Below are 15,973 nucleotides of genomic sequence, written 5' to 3' on the forward strand. Positions count from 1 at the left end.
AGAAAACTTTGGGCCAATATCACTGATGAACATAGATGCTAAAATCTTCAACAAAATATTGCAAACCGCATCCAGCAATACATAAAAAAGATCATACATCATGATCAAGTGGGATTCATCCCTGGGATGCAAGGATGGTACAATATTTGCAAATCAATAAACATAATATACCACATAAAGAAAAGGAAACACAAAAAGCACACGATCATATCAATAGATGTGTGAAAAGCATTTGATAAGGTAAAGTACCCACTTATGACAAATCCCTCAACAAAGTAGGAATAGAGGGAGCATTCCTCAACATAATAAAGGCCATATATGAGAGACCTACAGACAACATCATACTCAGTGGACAAAATCTTAGAGCTTTCCCACTAAGATCAGGAACAAGACAAGGATGCCCTCTCTTACCACTCCTATTCAACATAGTACTGGAAGTCCTAGCCACAGCAGTCAGACAAGAAAAAGAAATCAAAGGCATCCAAATTAGAAAGGAGGAAGTGAAACTGTCACTGTTTGCAGATGACATGATGGTGTACATGGAAAATCCTACAGACTCCACCAAAAAAGTACTTGACCTTATAAATGAATTTAGCAAAACAGCCTGATACAAAGTCAATACTCAGAAATCAAAGGCATTTCTGTACACAAACAATGAAACATCAGAAACAGAAATCAGGAAAAAAAATCCCATTTGATATAGCAACAAGAAAAATAAAATACCTAGGAATATACCTAATCAAGGCGGTAAAAATCATGGACTCAGAAAACTACACAACACTGAAGAAAGAAATTAAGGAAGACACAAACAAATGGAAGCATGTACCATACTCATGGATTGGAAGAAATAACATAATGAAAGTGGCCATACTAACCACAGCGATTTATACATTCAATGCAATCCCTATTAGAGTACCTAAGACATATTTCACAGATATAGAACAAACATTTCAGAAATTTATATGAAACCATAAACGACCCTGAATAGCTGCAGCAATTTTGAGAAAGAAGAACAAAGCAGGAGGGATCACAATACCTGATATCAAACTGTATTACAAGGCCATTATAATCAAAACAGCCTGGTACTGGCATAAAAACAGGCACATAGACCAATGGAAGAGAATAGAGAGCCCAGAAATAAACCCAAGTCTTTACGGTCAATTAATATTTGACAAAGGAGGCAGGAGCATAAAATGGAGCAAAAACAGCCTCTTCAAGAGATGGTGTTGGGAGATGTGGACAGCTAGGTGCAAAAAAATGAAACTCGATCACCAACTTACTCCATACACAAAAATAAATTCGAGGTGGATAAAAGACTTAAATATAAGTTGTAACACCATAAAAGTCCTAGAGGAAAACATTGGCAGGAAGATCTCAGACATTCCACGCAGCAACATCCTCACAGACAAGTCCCCTAAAGCAAGGGACATAAAGGAAATAATAAACAAATGGGACCTTATCAAAATAAAAAGCTTCTGCATGGCTAAAGAAAATAGCACCAAATTACAAAGAGAACCAACAGTATGGGAAAACATATTTGCCAATGATACCTCAGACAAGGGTCTAATCTCCAAAATATATAAAGAACTCACATGACTCCACTCCAGAAAGACAAACAACCCAATTAAAAAATGACAATGGACTTGAACAGACACTTCTCCAAGGAAGACATACAGAGGGCCCAGAGACATATGAAAAGATGCTCAGCATCACTAGCCATCAGAGAGATGCAAATTAAAACCACAATGAGGCACCATCTCACACCAGTCAGAGTGGCCAACATGAACAAATCAACAAACCAGTGTTGGAGAGGATGCAGAGAAAAGGGAACCCTAGTACATTGTTGGTGGGAATGCAGACTGGTGAGGCCACTGTGGAAAACAGTATGGAATTTCCTCAGAAAACTAAAAATGGAACTGCCCTTTGACCCAGCAATTCCACTGCTGAGATTATACCCTAAGAACCCTGAAACACCAATCCAAAAGAACCTATGCACCCTAATGTTCATAGCAGCACAATTTACAATAGCCAAGTACTGAAAGCAACCGAAGTGCCCATCAGCAAATGAGTGGATCCAAAAACTGTGGTACATTTACACAATGGAATTCTAAGCGGCAGAGAGAAAGAAGGAGCTTATACCCTTTGCTGACAGTAAGGATGGAACTGGAGAGCATTATGCTAAGTGAAATAAGCCAGGCGGTGAGGGACAAATACCATATGATCTCACCTTTAACTGGAAGATAAACAACAAAAGAAAAAAGCAAACAAAATATAACCAGAGACACTGAAATTAAGAACATTGTAATAAAAGCCAGAGGGGAGTGGGGAGGGTATAGTGGGGAGAGGGGTCTATAGGAGCTACTATAAAGGACAGAAGGACAAAATGAAGGGGGAGGGTAGAGGTGGGGGAGGGAGGTGGGACTGGCTGGGGTGGGGTGGAGGGATGGGGAGATAATGCAGACAATTGTAACTGAATAAAAATGAATAAATAAATTTTAAAAAATACATATCAGTATAAAAGAAAAAGAAAAAATATACCACATATTATACCAGAATTTCTTTTCATAAAATGTATAATGTCTTTTTGGGAATACACATCTTATACATCTTTAATTTGAAAAATGGACCATTCAATATATCTAATATTTAAATATTAACATATTTTAATTATTTTAAATTTGTGAAAAGTATGAAAATGTTTCCTCCAACCAATATTTTTGTATTCTGCTTATGTGCTGATATTGTATTAGAATTTTTACCACATTAAATATTTGTATAAAACATAGAGTAACTGCATTAAAATATTACTCATTCCTCAGTCATAGATATTGAGTTGTTAGTGATTTTTCTCTATAAAATCAATTCTTCAATAAACATCCTTGTACATAAGTTTCTAATTTTTCTCTTTTTAACATTACATGAAATTAAATTTCAAAAAGTTTTAATACTTTATAGGTCATCACAGTGCCTCACAAAAACGTGCTCTTCAGAGAGTATGACTTTAAAATGTATAAGGCTTATAAACCTCAGGCATACAAGTTTTGAACTTAACAGAGCAAAGTTTTAACAATTTTTGTATACCTGAAATTAATGGAACTCACAAAAACACTGATAGGAAAAAAATCCCAAAACAATCATATAATATCAGGCAGTCATTCATTTCTACTTTAGAAATAAGGTCTCTGTTTTTGATAAATATTGATTTGGATTTAGGCTTCTTGCTTCTCTTCCTCCTTGAAGGTAATTTAACTTCTTTGGGCAACAGGAGAGCCTCCCCAACTTCAGCTGATGGGTGTTCGAAACCAATAGCTCTTCTGTTCCCTAGGGCTGCTCGGAAGTGGACTGTTTTGTGGCAGCTGGGTCTGGACTCCCTACTTTGCCTTTAGTCACATGATCAGGAAATCTAAACCCCTTGCATCTGAACCCTCTCTAGTGTCTTAACCAGTACTTCCTTTCTGAACGATGAGTTAAACTTACTCCTTTCTCCTGGAGTCTTTGGAGGTTTGGAAAATCCCAGAACCACATTCAGATAAGCAGGTTCTCTGGACTGCCTTCAGCCCATCTGCTGAGACACACACCCCTTGGACATGACCCACAGTCATGCAGATTAAAAGTCTGCTCTTAGAGCAGGAAACCCACTGCAGGCCACCTCATGGGTACAAAGTACAAACTATTCTCAAAGATACCTGAAATTGTTGGAGGGTTTCTGCCAGGATATCTTTCATAATGCCTGGATCACCCTCTGAAGAGCAGTAAGGACAAGGCTCAAAACCCTAACTCAGGGGCTCAGACAGTATCTAACACAGGACACAGACCCCGGATATTGTCCTTTCTCTTCCCATCTGGTTGAACATTTAGCATATTTCCCAGTGAAGGGAACAAGTCTGCTTATGACTTACCTTGTTTTTTTCTGATGCTTTATATTCTTTATATTCTTTCTGAATTTAGTGTACAATCTTCCAGAAATTATCCTGAAAAAAGTAACACTTACTTTAAGACTGTTAGTTTGGAGGACAGTAAATTTAGAAACTTTCTGCAGTGACTCAGTTGACTTCCTAACTCCAGGATGAGGCATTATGTATGAAAAAATAAGGCTGATACTTAGACGGTGGAAGAAACACGATAGACTCAAAGAATGAAAGGGGAAAATAACCTTAAATAAGCTTATATTTGAATGTTTTTAAAGATAAACCTTGCTTGATTAAGATGGTTGACTATTTTTAGGAATCATTTACTTTACTTCACTTATATACTCATTAGGATTTTTCTCATCTACATTCAATATGAAAGAACACACTTATTGCCTCTAGACGTCTGTTTGCCAAAATTAATTATTGATAATGCATTTGTTTTGTTTTGTTTTTAATAATGAAGACGAAGTCTGACAATTGGAAAAGTGGAAGTGTTCTCAGAGATCCTCCCCACATCACCATTTTCCTGGATACTTCCAGTCTTCTTTCAAATATTAAGCAAAAAGATAAATCAATGGCCATAGCTCAACATTACAGTAAGTTACAGTTAATATCTAGTAAGCATTTACCTTGTGAATGTCTTCAGGATTTAGTCTTGCTGCCATTGCTTAATTCCCTTATCCTAAGATATCAAATATTTTCCCAGAAATTTTGATAATTTTTTAAAGGGAGTCCGAAGTCATCAGGAACATCTGCATTTCTCAGAGGGACCAGCTTGGATATCATAGTTCAAGGCAGAAGGCTGCAGTTCTCTGCTTTTTACCCCCAGACTTTTTCCTGGGAGTGTAGTAACCCAGGTGGAAAGAGGAGGAGGCAGCAGAGAGTATTCACTGGGGGAGGAAGAATGCCCTGAGCTTCACATGTAGGTCTGAGAGTGAGAATGAACAAGTAGTTGATTGTTCAAAACATGCAATTACATGAGTAATTGAATTAATGTTGAAAATAATTAAAATTACATAAATTTGAAATATTTACTTATTGAATATCCTATGAAAGTTATAAAAGTATTTCAAAATTAAAATTCTAAAAATGTATATCTGAATATAAAAAGCAATTTTTAAAAAATATGTTAACTATTACACATCAATAATTAAGATAAACAAAATACTTTTAGCAAATATTCCAAATACTCTAACCAGCTTTCTTAACCGTATCTGTCATAGCATGTCATTGCTATATGCCAGCAAAAAATAGTGGGTTTTTTTAGTCTTTTTATATAAATCCTTGAAACTTTTTTCAAAATTCCATTTTGTTAATAATAATTTAAAGTTTATTGTTGACATCTCTAATTGAATTTTCTTCGTGGATAATAATATTTTTTAAATAAGAAATACTTTATAGATGTTAAGTGCTTTATATATGTTCAGAGAAAATAATGTTAAATAGAGGGTATCTTAATTCTCTTATTTCTATTTAGAAATATGTGACTTTCATATCAAATATGGATATTTTCGTAGGTACTGTATTTTTGAGTTTCTTCAAAATATTTTATTTTATTTATTTATTTAAAAATATTGTTATTCAATTACAGTTGTCTGCATTTTCTCCCCATCCCTCCACCCTACCCCAGCTGAACCCACCTCCTTCCCCCCCACCTCCACCTTCCCCTTTGATTTTGTCCATGTGTCCTTTATAGTAGCTCCTATAATTCCCTCTCCCCACTATCACCTCCCCACTCCCCTCTGGTTATTGTTAGATTGTTCTTAACTTCAATGTCTCTGGTTATATTTTTACATGACAAAGGTGAATTGTCATTTACATCAAGTGAATTGTCTCTATTTTGTGATTCATTTGAAAGTTTCACAAAATCCAGTTGCAGCAAAATTGCAGACCCTGTCAATTTTATTGTATTTCAATGTTGAGTATAAACTCATCCAATTAAACATAGAACCTCATCACAAAATTTTTAAAAGTCGGGATTTCCAAAGTACAATTATAAAATTTAAAAATTGAAACACTATTTAATTTACAATTTGTGTATCTATCTTCACTTTTCTAGCTTTATTAAAATATATAGAGCATATAACAATTTATAAATTTAAGATGTACACTATCTTGACATGATATGCTAATATATTGCAAAATGATTACCACTATAGCATTAGCTGATACCTCTATCAATGTCACATAATTACACTTTCATTTTTGTGCTGAGAACACTTAACACCTAGTCTTTTAGCAACTTTCAAGTACATAATACAGTACTTTTACCTCTAGCAACCATGCTGCACATTAGATTCCCCATCACTTCTTCTTCTTACTCCTGGAAGCTTGTGTACTCTCCCTCCCTCAGTGCCTCCTTTGCTCTCTCTCCTCGCCAGTGGCACCCACTGAGGGACAAGTGGTTGGCTCACCCATGGCCAGCATCTCTTATCTCTCGCACTTTCACCAGAGATCAGTATGAGTGTGTCCCTAGACACATTTGAATGGATGGATATACTTTATTTTATCAGCAAGCATTTGGCATCACTATGTTGCATCAGAGGAGAGTAGGAAGAGAAGAGGCAGTGAAGTGAGGCCTCTGTTCACCGCACACGTGTCTCACACATTACTAGGTGAGATTTTGTATTACAAGAAGATCTGTTTCGTGCAACGATTAACAAGAACAGTAGCAGCAGCAGCAGCAACAACAATACTTCAGTGAAAGATGAAAAACCTAGAATGAATGTTAAAAACTCTTAACAAGGGTGGCCACAGCCACTTGGTTTGTATGATGACCTCATATCAAAGAAATAAGTTTGCAGTAAAAATCTTTGTAGTCAAGATGCTTCTGCATCTATATATATATTGAAAATATTGAATCAAAACCTTTTTCTTTTTGTGTGTTATTTTTAAGAGGTCTAGGCAGATATAACTTTGCCTAACATTCCAAGGTATCCAAGGTGAAACTATTAGGGCTTTTTTTCTTTTAGATATTGATAAATTTTTATTGAAGTTTTTAGTTTCTTGTGGCCTTTCAACTTCATTTGTTAAAGTGAATTGACTCCTCTGTGACACAGCACTGTGTGTATTTTTTTTCTGATGGAGAGAAAATCCAAAACGTTACTAATTTTAGTCTATAAACATTTAATCACACTTTTTACAAAGATTTAATTGTGAATAAAACATTGTACACTAAATGATAAAAATAATTTTATAAAACTAAGTATGGATATGTTCTTGTTGCTAAAAATATATCTATACCTATATCCATGTTTTTGTAGCTACAAATAAAGATGATAGAGTCAGAGTATTTCAGCAGGATAGTTACACTAAGTTGGGACACTTTGTATTATATTGTCTTCCTTAGGCTCTTTTTATCTGCAAATGGGAGAAAACAATGTTATAAAATTCATAAAACTAAGTGTACCTTAGGATTACAAGCAAGATTGTTTTCCCATTTTTATTCAGCATATATCAAGAAAAATAATGTAGATAAGGTACTCTAGAAAGAGGTAAAAATATAAGGCAGTCATCCTCAATCATTCAACAGTAAATGAGGAGATAGAAAACACACATACAGACTCACAAGCACACACACACACAAAGAGTACATCTACAGAGTGACATATTAAACAATGACAATTCAAATATTAAACATAAGTAATATAGCTTGAGATTGTCAAGTACGAGATGGCAGATGAGGTTAATCATAAAAGTACTTTCTTGATAAGGTGAGATTTTATTGTGTTTAAATAAAATACTTTGTAAACTTCAAGAGCATATCCATGAACTAATATTGTGTCTGTTTACATAACAGTAACTGATGTCCTTACTCAATCTTTAGGTGTCAGGCTGAAGAGAATTATATGGATGGTCCCTACTGCGGACGTTCAGCAATGCTAATACAGGGGGCATATTTTCATCCCAGTGACTGACAGTATATGGGCCATGGGCCATGGCTCATACTTATTTAGCTAACACCAGCTGACAGCTACACTTTGGAGGTCAGCCAAAGAAATTAAGAGAAGGGGGCATTACATGGACTTTCTTTCCCTTAAAAATAATCAAATAGAATGGATACATTGAGGAGAGGCTATTTTTACAACTTTTATGTGAATACCTCTCACATCAAGTTGTGAAGTGTTTCTAAGATTAAAAAGTGACGATGGAAAAAGGAGAACCCTGTTGTGGTAACAGAAGATGCATTAATTTATAGGGACTGGTTGACATACCTTCTTATAATGAAGTCTTAGATAGGTTTGGTGTTGTTTCTCTTTGTCTATAAGCTAGGTATGAGGCACAAGTCATACAGGAGTGAGTAAAAATAGCATACTCTGCTTGTTTTAAAATATCTACATTACTCATCCCATTGGTGGGGTATAACATCCAAGGTGTCATCTGTAGGAGACACTGCGTGCTAACAGCTTTCACAGCAGGAGTGTGTAGCTAGAGATCTTGAAAAGATTCAAAGCTTAATATCTGTTAAGAATCTCTTTTACAAATCCAAGCGTGTATATTGGAAAGCATAATGAAAGGAATTATTTTTTCACAGGAATTATTCTGAAATAAATATCTTTCCATGTCTTTTAATGTCTTTGTAATTGTGAGCATCTTGAAGGCTACAGCTAAGCTAGTTTCTCCCTTTCCTCCCTGTGCCTTTATTTCAGCCATTATTTTTTCTGTTATCTGTTCTTTTCCCTTCTACGCCATGACATAGTATATACTTCATCCAAAAAAGTATTCTAACTTTGGATTCAATCAGGCCAATCCCTTAAACATTATAATTTCTAGGTCACTTGTTAATTTCTCCAGCACATTCATTCTTTCATTCATTACACAAATATTTATTGAGTCCATTTCTGTGTCAGACACTCTACTGAAGGCAGGGGATGATAGGAACCACAGACTGTACACCCTGCTCTTGAGCTTGGAGGCTGGAGGCAGAAACATGAGTAAATAATTCCAATTCCATGTGATGAGTACCATGAGAGGGAGTGGCTCAGTGCACAGCAGAGCAGCATGCTCCTGGTTGTGGAGGAAAGAGTCAAAAAAGCCCCTAGTGAAGAAGCTGTAAAGTGATCCCATGGAGATCTGAAGCTCAGATACGCTCATGAAGGAAGTTAGTTAAGCAGCAAGCATTGCTGAGTAAAAGATCAACTTATACTTGGAGAGAGGATCTATGCTAAGTGAGCATGGATAATTTGTAGAACAAGAAGTCATCACGGGTAACAGAGACGTAGTAAATGTGTTAATGTAATTAGTGGCACAAAGTCTAGTTAAGGAAGTAGAGACAATGAGATTTTTATTTTTAGTTCAAGTTAAAATTAAAAAACAGAATGGCAACAACTAGCATTCTAATAGGTTATGAATTCATCTTAAAGGATACGTCATCCATTTAGTTTATGCAAAATTGTGATCATGTCAAATTTGTGTGTTAGCAGATTAATATGGTTATGAAATAGAGAACGGTTTGAGTAGAGCAAGGTTGGGGTCAGAAAGAAGAGTTTCCTTAGGATGGGACTTGAACTAAAGTTATCAAACACATCAGAATAGTTAGATTTAAGAGTTAATAAGTAGGCAAAATAAGTGGTATATTTTTGTTGATTTGGATGTAGATTCTGAAAGAGTGACTCAAAGATGCTTCTTGAATTTCCTGTTTGATAAGCAGGAGTCAAAAAAATAAGAGTGACAAGAGAGTCAAATGCCAAGAGAATATAAGTAACATAAGAAGTGAAAAGCATGCAGTGGCTTTAGAATCAACGAGGTTCCCCTTGACAACAGCAATTTTTGTGAAGATGTAGGAATGAAAAAGGTTTTGTGTTGAGTCACTGATGAGAGAGTTGGGAGTGAAGAATGCTTTTGTAGAGGATTCAACATTCATAAAGAGAAGTAAAAGATTATGAAAACAAATGGGAGTCATGTCATTTCTCCCCACCTTGGTTATCCTACTCATCTCTTGTGTTGTCGGGTGGGAGGGGTGGCAGGAGAGGGTGCTTGTGACATGAATGGACTCACAACCTACTTGTTTTGATGCCAAAACTGAAAAAAAAAAAGAAAACAGTTTCCAATTCTTAGTTAATAATAGCACATACCTCTACAGTGATAAGTAATATATCTAAACACTAAATGGTAATTTTTAACCTTATTATAGCCATTATCATTTAATGCCTATAAAAACTGAAATGATTATAGAGATATTTGGTACAGAGTTGATTGACCTTATTCTCTCCTCCATGAGGGAATATAAGAAACTTTAGTAATTTATTGAATAAATGTTTATGTGCCTTTTCCAGTGTACTGAGGTTGGTAGTAAATTATTTTTGTACAACATTATTTATGAGGCTCAGAGAGCTTAATTTTGTCCTGGAATCACACAGATACTACATGACAGACCTAGGGACTAAATGTGAATTTTTCTGACAGCAAAGCTCATGAAGTGCATGCTATGTGTCACTTCTAAAACAAGAGGTAACTATCACTCTTTTCCCAATATTATATGAATAATTCAGTCTGTAACATGATAGAATATATCATTAATATGCTGTCTTGGTTGAGCAGGGTCACTAACATCAAGGAAGCCTGTGTAATCTTGAGTCTGAATCACCTTTAGCTTCACTTTCCTCATATTTAAAGGGGGGTAATAATAGTAACTATTATTTGTATATAGTATAAAGATTAAAGAAATAATCTATATACAATTCTTCACAAAGTAAAAACCTCAGACATCTTAGTGGTAATAACAGCAGTAATACTAATATTAGTTTTACCTGGTGACATTCTTAATTTTCTAAAGACATAACTATCAGTACAAGGAAATTATATCTGTTCTTTTGCCAAATTTGGGTAATGGAGTCAGTCATCCAGTAAATTCATCCACAGATAGAATTTGACATGCAACTTTCTCTGTTAATTGAGTTGAATTACTTGAGAAAGTTGATTTTTCTTCTCACAAATATTCAGAAGATCATTCACCTAAATTAACTTTGTTACTTTATCTGCATCATTTTTCCCTAAAAATCACATTATAAGCATCTTGTTTGTACCTAAAGTTGAATTGGAAAGAATATATAAAATACCTCTCTATTTCCTTTTTATGTGCATGCCACTTTGAAAGTATTCACTCTGGATTCCTTGTACTCTCCAGTGACACAGCTATTTATTTTTTCCTAAGTGTTTAATATTCATTTCACTTCGCACATGTTTAATCCTCTTCAGTCAGTTCTATTAAAAAAGGATTAAACTTTACTAAACATAGCAACAAATATGTTTAAAAATTGTTTTCAATTTCATTTAAAGTATAAGCTTCATAGAATAACTTAGAGTTTAAGAAAAATATGAATAGAACAGAAGAAAATTATCTTAATTATAACATTGAAATCATATTTGTAGTGATTGCCAACTGCAGTCACATATACAAGAGACATGGGGGAGAAAGAAAGCTCAGATGGTTTATTAGAGGATGGAGAGAATATATTTACACATTTTCCATGTAACTGCTTGACCTAGGGTTATTTTTCAGTATTTGCTGCAAGTTGAACAGGTGGGACTTACAACACAAAAATGAACATATAAATTTCTTCCATCTAGGAGCCAACTTAGCTCCAATACCACTGTTTCTTGTTTGTTCACTGTGCAAATGAAAACCCCTGGCTATGTAAATGAGAAATATTTGTCTAAGTTCACTGTGTTTCTTCATCTTTAAAATTGGTATGCTACCTATCTATTTCAAGTAGCTATATTGACAATGCTTGGTTACAGTGTCTGCTTCATAAATTGCACCCCAATTTAATGTTTTGAAATTATTTAACAAATTCTATAAATTATAATAATATTTAATCCTCTGAAATGTTAATGTTTATATTGAGATACTAATCATTCCTATATCTTTACATGCCACCCAAAAACTTGACCTTGAATGAAAGTACCCAGATATGATCAGGGTTTAGATCGAGACCTCATGAGGTAATGTTTGTGTCTTCTAATTTGATGGAGTCAAACACTCCTTTGAAAGATTGCCATTAAATATTACATTTGTTAAAAGTCAGGTCTGTTTTTTGGTGTCCACTTTTACTCTTTGTCACATGTCCTAGAGACAGAGTTGTGGAGTTAATTTTCTACAACACAACAAGTTTATAAAGACCAACATGGAGACCAACAGCCCTATACAATATGCTTGGTTTCTAAGAAATAGTGAAACAAAACACTTTCAGTCATATATATATATATATATATATATATATATATATATATATATACACACACACACACATACATTATATTCCTTATTGGTCAGGGGTACTTAAAACTGAAAGAGAGTGAAAAGTAAACTGTGGCCCTTTCCTTTGTGGTCCACATGTGAGCTATTCCCTGGCTGAAAGTTTTGACCATCACCTTTCATGGTCTATTGCCTTTATCCGGTCTAATGCCACAGCATTGCAGATTTCATGGCATTTAACAGAAAATTCTTCTGATGCTTCTTTTGAAGACTGCCTAAAATGGAAATATCTTCTTTTCTCTTTCAAAATCTTCTTTTATTTTTTTGTTATTATGTTCATTTATTTAGAAGTAACATCTCATAAATATTACTATTGGATAAAAAGATACCTCCATGTATTGCTCATATAAACACTCCACAGTTGGTTAATTATAGAGAAACACTTGGAGATCCTACTGTTTCTAATTGTCACTGTACCAAGGTGGCTGATAGTTACACACAAAAACAAGAAGTGGCCATCATTTTGAATGAGATTAACCATGGAATCCTAAAGTAAAGTCATTCATTAACCATCTGCCCAGATTGAGCTATGGCCAACTCCTTTCTAATATGAATAAAACTTATATTGGTAACTTCATTTATTATTCCTTAAAAGTTGCTGATATAAAAATATAGAAACATAAGCTGAATGGATTTTACTTCAGAAATATCTAATTATATCAAGTCTTTTTATTATTTTATCAAGTTGAAAATTTAAGAGCAATGAAAATTTAAATACTTGAAGAAATTTTTAAAAATAACATTTTAGGTATGAAATTTTTTTTCTATTTTTCCTAGAGAAAAGATGACTGTGTCATTTAAGATTTAAAAACATACCAGTTAAAATTCAAAATAGAAAGTAAAATTGTTGGTCAAATATATTGTTTAAAGGATTATGAACTGATGTTAAAGCATAATCTGCCTACTACATGCACACATGCAGGGCAAATTGGCCAATGTAATAACTCTCTATTCCATACATTCTATTTTTTAAATCCCATACTAAATAGCAAGCACCTTTCATTATATTTAGCCTTATACGAACTTGAAGCTCAGAGAAAAATCTCGAATCTATTATCTGAACTACCTAAATGGCTATTTACTATGCAGGGAAGTATTTTTTTTTTAGTTTCATAAAAAGTGAAAATTACAACTTAAACAGTAATCATGAATACAATATTTTAAGTAAATATTAAGAATTAAGAGGTTTTTAAGTCCAAATGATTTATGTTTCAAAAATAAATTAACACTTAACATCCCTAAACTATTAAATATTAAGAGTAATATTTTGTTCTATATAAGCTAAAAACTGCCATTTAGTCTGAACTTTTCGTTTAGTCTGAAACACCATTGGTAGATAAGTAGATAAGATGCACTACTATTATATGTACCTCTAACAAATTTAAAAATATACTTCCAAAAAGACTTGATACAATGTTTTCATATCACTTAAATTTTTTTCATATTATGGATATGTTTATATTTAATATATTCTTAAAATAATTCATTTAAAATATATGAAACAATGTAACTATCACACTCACTTGTGTGGCTCAGTGGATTGAGCACTGGCCTGCAAACCAAAGGGTTCCTGATTCAACTCCCAGTCTGGGCACATGCCTAGGTTGCAGGCAAGGTCCCCAGTAGGGGGCGTATGAGAGGCAACCACACATTGAAGTTTCTCCCTCACCCTCTCTAAAAATAAATAAATAAAACTTTAAAAAAATAAAATAAAATAATGTAACTGTTAAATATATTGGCCTGCATATAGTAATAAAAATATCCTAATTTTCAGAGATTCTGAAATGTGGAAAAATAGGCATCTTAGACAATAAAAGGGTGTATGACATCTTATTTATTAATAAACTAGAGTAGGTCAAAGCAGTGAACAATTAATTGTATAGAAAAATAAAAGAAATCACTTTATATTTCATGTATACATACTTATCAACCGAAGTAATCCACAATTAACAAAAAGTACATTTGTTCTCAGTCATCTAGACTTATGAATCTAAAACTTGACCCACTGCATGCTTGTGAGATGTACTTAGCACTCACAATGAATTAATGTTATTTAATGGAAACTACTTGACCTTATCAGAACCTGAATTTTAGTTCATAATTTTTCTATTTTACTTGCTGAAAACATATTGTAAAGCATATTTGTTAGTAATGATTATGAGAGTTCACATTAGTGTACAGGCTATCTGTATCTCTATATATCTAGATGAAAAATATTTAATAGAGAAGTTAAATAAAAATTACAACAAAGGCTAAAGAGCTGTAAGTGGTTTGTAAGGTTTAAATTTTCCATAGTTACCACACCTGCTTACGTATTAATTTTTTAATTTCTCTGTCTTCTAACTCTCAAGGCTGGACACACACACACACACACTTACATACATGCTGTAGTTCCCCCACTCCCCTATCCATGGTTTCTCTTTGTGAGGTTTCAGTTACCTGCAGTCAATAGTGGTTAAAATATTAAGTGGAAAATTCCAGAAATAAACAACTTATAATTTTTAGTTTGCAAGCCATTCTGGGTATTGTGATGAAATCTGGTGCTGTCCTGCTCTGTCAAGCCTGAGACATGAACCCATCACTTTGTCCTGCATTTCCATGCTGTCCATGCTACCTCTTACCTGCCCAGAGGTCACTTAGTAGCTGGCCGGGTTTTATCAGACTGACTGTCATGATATTGCAGGGCTTGTATTCAAGTAACTCTTATTTTACCAATAATGGCTTCCAAAGTACAAGAATGTGATGCCGACAATTTAGATGTGCCAAAGAGAAGGCATAAAGCACTTTCTCTAAGTGAAAAGGTAAAAGTTCTTAATTTAATGAGGAAAAAAATAGCATGCAGAGGTTGCTAAGATCCATAGTAAGAATGACTCCTCTATCCATGAAATTTTGAAGGAGAAAAAATAAATTTCTGCTACTTTTGCTGTCACACCTCAAATTACAAAAGTTGCCTGCTCAGTGCTTAGTTAAGATGGAAAAGATTAAATTTGTGGGTGAGAGACGTGAACAAAAAATGTCTTCCAGTTGACAGCAAAGTGTTGTGCTAGAAAATACTGAGCTTATAGAAAATCTGCATGTGTATCTTTAAATACATGTAACAGACAGAGTGATTTTAGATGGACTTGATCCTTTTGTTCTACAAATTATTAAAATTAAGTGTTTCTTATGAGTGAGACATTATGTTTGCTTTCTTTTGCCTTTTTGTCTTAAGTTACTCACATGAAACAAATCCCCTCTTTAGTTCCAAATTTAAGTTCTCTGAGAGTTAGGCATTATCATTCATTTGCTTAGAAGAAAAAGCCATGTCTAAATTTGAGCCTTTTCAAAAACTTCACACCTTATGACTTCATAAATTATAGAACATAATCATAAGAGCTGGGGGGTCCTGGGTTTGAAATATGTGTAGTATGAAAACAGATATATTGGTTTAGAAACACTTTGAAACTGTCAAAATTTGATCATCCAGTCAAGCCTGCAGAGGAGAGGAACAAATAGGGTGTCTGCGATTGGAAACTCCAATGCTGAGATGTGAGATGTGCTAAATAAAGCAAAATTATGATATAAAAATTCTTATGGAAAAGAGAAACTAGGAAACAAAATGGATATAAGTGAGAACAGGAAGAAGGCAAAATCTCACCAAAAGTTCAGAGAAGAGAAAATATATAGTCATGACCAGGGAAACCCTGAAAGGAAACAGATACTGCCAGAAAATGAGGGAAATTTTCCTTTCCCCACCTCTTTCACGTGAGCAGTGACAGCTAATGTTATTTCTCAAAGACAGTGATAGAAAAAGAATTTCAGAGGG

This window comes from Desmodus rotundus, chromosome 11, assembly GCF_022682495.2.
Source record: "Desmodus rotundus isolate HL8 chromosome 11, HLdesRot8A.1, whole genome shotgun sequence".
Lineage (NCBI taxonomy): Eukaryota > Metazoa > Chordata > Mammalia > Chiroptera > Phyllostomidae > Desmodus > Desmodus rotundus.